At 41.3% G+C, this 5000-nt stretch overlaps 2 non-coding genes across 2 annotated transcripts; both read right to left on the bottom strand.

The window, feature by feature from the left end:
* Positions 1-451: 451 nt before the first annotated feature.
* LOC125076430 lies at positions 452-608 on the bottom strand. The gene has a single exon (XR_007120393.1). It is a non-coding gene; the product is annotated as a 5.8S ribosomal RNA (ribosomal RNA).
* Positions 609-1068: 460 nt separating this feature from the next.
* LOC125076431 lies at positions 1069-2971 on the bottom strand. The gene has a single exon (XR_007120394.1). It is a non-coding gene; the product is annotated as a small subunit ribosomal RNA (ribosomal RNA).
* Between the last annotated feature and the right edge of the window lie 2029 nt (positions 2972-5000).

Consider the following 5000-nt stretch of genomic DNA (forward strand, 5'->3'; position numbering starts at 1 on the left):
ACAAAAGAAACGCACGTACTCGATAATCACGAGACGAAGAGATCACCTAAACTCCGATTACCCTCTTTGATCGAGAACAACTCAATGAAACGATCGAAAGGTCGGAGATGGGCGCTCCTCGTCTGGCGACGAGCGACGCTCTCAGTCTCTCTGACGTCGCATAACGAAACTCCGTGACGTAAACGTACACACGAACGCGTATATAAAAATATAAATAATATATACACACACACGCATGTAAACGTAAACATACATACACATCGTATTTGTTATATTTGAACGGACCGAGAACGAGATTTATATTAAGTATATTTAAACACGTAATATAACACATCGAACGCGGATACCGTCATATGTTCGAGAAACGTCAGTCAGTCTATTGAGTCGGTTACGAAATAATAGACATTACGACATTAAACATTGAACAGTGTGGTTTATATTTTTATACAGCCGGCCCTCAGACAGGAGTGGTCCTGGATGTTTCTCCACGGACCGCAATGTGCGTTCGAAATGTCGATGTTCAAATGTGTCCTGCAGTTCACACTATGACGCGCAGTTAACTGCGTTCTTCATCGACCCGCGAGCCAAGTGATCCACCGTCCAGGGTAATGGTTTTTAATTTGTTTTATTTTTATAATTTCTACGATCACTCGAACGATTCTATACGCCAGTGATATGAGTTTATTTTTTTTTTATTTTTATTTTTTTTTTTGTTTTTTTCTCTTATTTTTAGTATACAGAGAAAAATTCAAAAAATTAAAAAAAAAAAAAAAAAAAAAGTTAAAAAAAAAAAAAAGTACAAAAAAAAAAAAAAAGAAATATACATTTTATTTGAAGATGACGATGTGCGTTAACACATCGTACTTTCCTCGAAATCGACATCGAAAAATATCAGAATAGGACGCGTTACACGACTCTGGACTCTGACTCGGACACACTGCTGTGTGAGAGAGAGAGAGTGAGAATCGCGTCCTCGCATCGAAACGACACATTCCGAACGTCGATATTTGTGTTTTAGAATTTTATTATCGTTCATTATCGCACTCTTTCGAGATTGATAATTTACGTTAATGATCCTTCCGCAGGTTCCCCTACGGAAACCTTGTTACGACTTTTACTTCCTCTAAATGATCAAGTTTGGTCAACTTCCCAGCAACGCCGACGGCCGTGAAGCCACCGCGTGTCGGTCCGAAGACCTCACTAAATCATTCAATCGGTAGTAGCGACGGGCGGTGTGTACAAAGGGCAGGGACGTAATCAACGCGAGCTTATGACTCGCGCTTACTAGGAATTCCTCGTTTATGGGGGATAATTGCAAACCCCAATCCCCAGCACGAAGGAGTTTCAACGGGTTGCCCGGGCCTCTAGGCCAGGGAGAACATGCTGATTCCTTCAGTGTAGCGCGCGTGCGGCCCAGGACATCTAAGGGCATCACAGACCTGTTATTGCTCAATCTCGTGCGGCTCGAAGCCGCCGGTCCCTCTAAGAAGAATTTTAATACGCCGCCAGTGAGTTGCTCGACCGAAATCGAGCACACCTAAATGACGACGCCTATTTAGCAGGCTAGAGTCTCGTTCGTTACCGGAATTAACCAGACAAATCGCTCCACCAACTAAGAACGGCCATGCACCACCACCCACCGAATCAAGAAAGAGCTATTAATCTGTCAATCCTTCCGGTGTCCGGGCCTGGTGAGATTTCCCGTGTTGAGTCAAATTAAGCCGCAGGCTCCACTCCTGGTGGTGCCCTTCCGTCAATTCCTTTAAGTTTCAGCTTTGCAACCATACTCCCCCCGGAGTCCAAAATCTTTGGTTTCCCGGAAGCTGCCCGCCGAGCCATTGTAGTAACGTCGGCGGATCGCTAGATGACATATTTACGGTTAGAACTAGGGCGGTATCTAATCGCCTTCGAACCTCTAACTTTCGTTCTTGATTGATGAAAACACCTTTGGCAAATGCTTTCGCTGATGTTCGTCTTGCGACGATCCAAGAATTTCACCTCTAACGTCGCAATACGAATGCCCCCAGTTATCCCTATTAATCATTACCTCGGAGTTCTGAAAACCAACAAAATAGAACCGAGATCATATTCTATTATTCCATGCACGAAATATTCAAGCGGCATTTTGAGCCCGCTTTGAGCACTCTAATTTGTTCAAAGTAAAATTGTCGGCCCATCTCGACACTCACTGAAGAGCACCGCGATAGGATTTTGATATTGAACCGGCGTTTTACCGCCGGCTCACCGACGATATGCTCCGCAGACGTGTCAGTATCACCGCGGATGCGGTGCACCGACAGCGCGGCGCACAAATGCAACTACGAGCTTTTTAACCGCAACAATTTTAGTATACGCTATTGGAGCTGGAATTACCGCGGCTGCTGGCACCAGACTTGCCCTCCAATTGTTCCTCGTTAAAATATTTAAAGTGTACTCATTCCGATTACGAGGCCTCGAAAGAGTCCCGTATCGTTATTTTTCGTCACTACCTCCCCGTGCCGGGAGTGGGTAATTTGCGCGCCTGCTGCCTTCCTTGGATGTGGTAGCCGTTTCTCAGGCTCCCTCTCCGGAATCGAACCCTGATTCCCCGTTACCCGTGACAACCATGGTAGTCGCAGAAACTACCATCGAAAGTTGATAAGGCAGACATTTGAAAGATGCGTCGCCGGTACTGGACCATGCGATCGGCAAAAGTTATCCAGATTCATCAAAATTAACGACTTCGGACGAGACGCCCTCCGTCGATTGGTTTTGATCTAATAAAAGCACTCATCCCATCACTGGTCAGAGTTCTGATTGCATGTATTAGCTCTAGAATTACCACAGTTATCCAAGTAACTGAGTAAGATCTAAGGAACCAAAACTGATATATTGAGCCATTCGCGGTATCGCCTTAATACGGCTTGCACTGAGACATGCATGGCTTAATCTTTGAGACAAGCATATAACTACTGGCAGGATCAACCAGGGAGCTAACCGAGACTTGTTGAAGTCGTCAATTACTCTTCTCGTTTCATATTCGCATATAAAATACACACAAACTTATGCATGCATGTACAATATACGCACAGTATGAAACGAGCGTCTCACCGTATCGTCGATCGCGTTAGACGCGATAGATTTTAACGGTTGACTCTTATAAAAATTTATATGAGACACAAACGCGCTTTAAGCACGCGCGCGCGCGTGCGTGCGCTATAATATATAACGCGACGACAGCGGCGGCGGCGGCGGCGGCGGCGGAGGCGTCTTCACATAATGACACATAACGGTCACGAATTCGAACGTTCTAAACGAGATCGAGTTTTTTTTTCAAAATAACACTTCGCACACGACGTGTACGTATGTATTGTTCAACGATTATTATCGTAAAACATTGGGATCGACGCCCGGTGTTTGAGTGATCGTACCGATACTCGGGTTGTGTATTTTTTGTACATGATAAATGTAAAAATTAACAAAAAGAATTTTAGAAACGACCGTTCATATATAATATAAAAATTATACACACTATACGAATACACTGAATCTTTTAAGAACTCCGTCTCTAACGTTTTCTCATATCGTCGCGACGTCGCAGATCGACTACAATGAATCAACATTTATTCCATGAGGATAGATTGTAGCGAGAGCGACGACGACGACGATAAGAGGAAGAGCGCATGAGGCAGAGAGATCTACGTGCGTCCGTCGGTCGGCACAGTTTTACAGAACGAAAAAGAATCTTTTTATCATTTTCACGTGTGTCAGTGAATATCCCCAGCGGTCGAGACGAATCGTACGTACATACTTGGTTGTTACACTACGTAAAGTATAATATAACGCGATACGACGAATCGAGAGACACGCCAGAAGACACGCAACAAAGACGACAAATGAAAACGATAATAACATTTTTTTCGTTATACAAGAGTACTGATCCGGTCACTTCGCGTCTAACATCAATTTTTGAATGTTCGACGTTCGAACCGTCACTACTCCATATATATGCCTGACGATGAGTATGACATTCGGCTCGTTCGAACGGAATGTATTTTTTTTTTTATTATTATTATTATTTTATTATGTTTCTCATATTCGATCTGATATCATAAGACGACGAACCCCAGAACACGCACCAACCCCCCCCCCCCCTCCCCAACCCCCTCCCCCCCAACTGACACCCCAAACCCTCCAAAATCTCCAAAACTTCGATTATTTTGTTCTATATTTTTATAGATAGTATATGATTATATGATATTATGCAACGTCAATGCAACAACAACGACAACAACAACAACAACAACAACAACAACAACAACAATAAAAAAAAAAAGAAAAAAAAAAAAAACAACAACAACAACAACAAAGAAAGTTGTATCTTCGTTTATTTAAATTTCACCGGTATTCGTTTATCGAAAAAAAAAAATTTATAATTAAAATTATTATATTTTATAATTAAAATAATAATTATGACGATGACGAATAAATATAATAATAATAATAATAATAAAGAACATGACGCGATTTACGAATGCGTAAATAATGTTAATAATATAATTTTTAAGTTTCATATCAGTCTTGATACCTTAAAATATGTATAATGAAGTAATAAATAAATAGAAATTATCTTTAAAAAAATATCCTGACATAAATGTATTGAATCTCTATAAAAAAATTAAAAAATAATCTAACGAACGCAACGAGCTCTACTCCTACTCTACGAACGTTTTCTCGAACGAAGTGCTCGATGAAAACGTCGAACGTTCGTGTATCGAAAGGAGAGTCGAGATAGAGCTCATATAATGTTAATGTTAATGTTAATGTTAATGTTAATGTATCGAAAATTATATATGTTAATTATTGATATTAAACGTATAAGAAGACTTACGTAATAATATAATAATGAAAATGACGCGAATTACGAACACGCGAGAGACACAGCACGCACAGACACCATCGATACACGAACTAATCGCAACGAACGGGACTCTAACGATTTCAGAGTGTTCGACGAAAAC

Source organism: Vanessa atalanta, unplaced genomic scaffold, assembly GCF_905147765.1.
Source record: "Vanessa atalanta unplaced genomic scaffold, ilVanAtal1.2, whole genome shotgun sequence".
NCBI lineage: Eukaryota > Metazoa > Arthropoda > Insecta > Lepidoptera > Nymphalidae > Vanessa > Vanessa atalanta.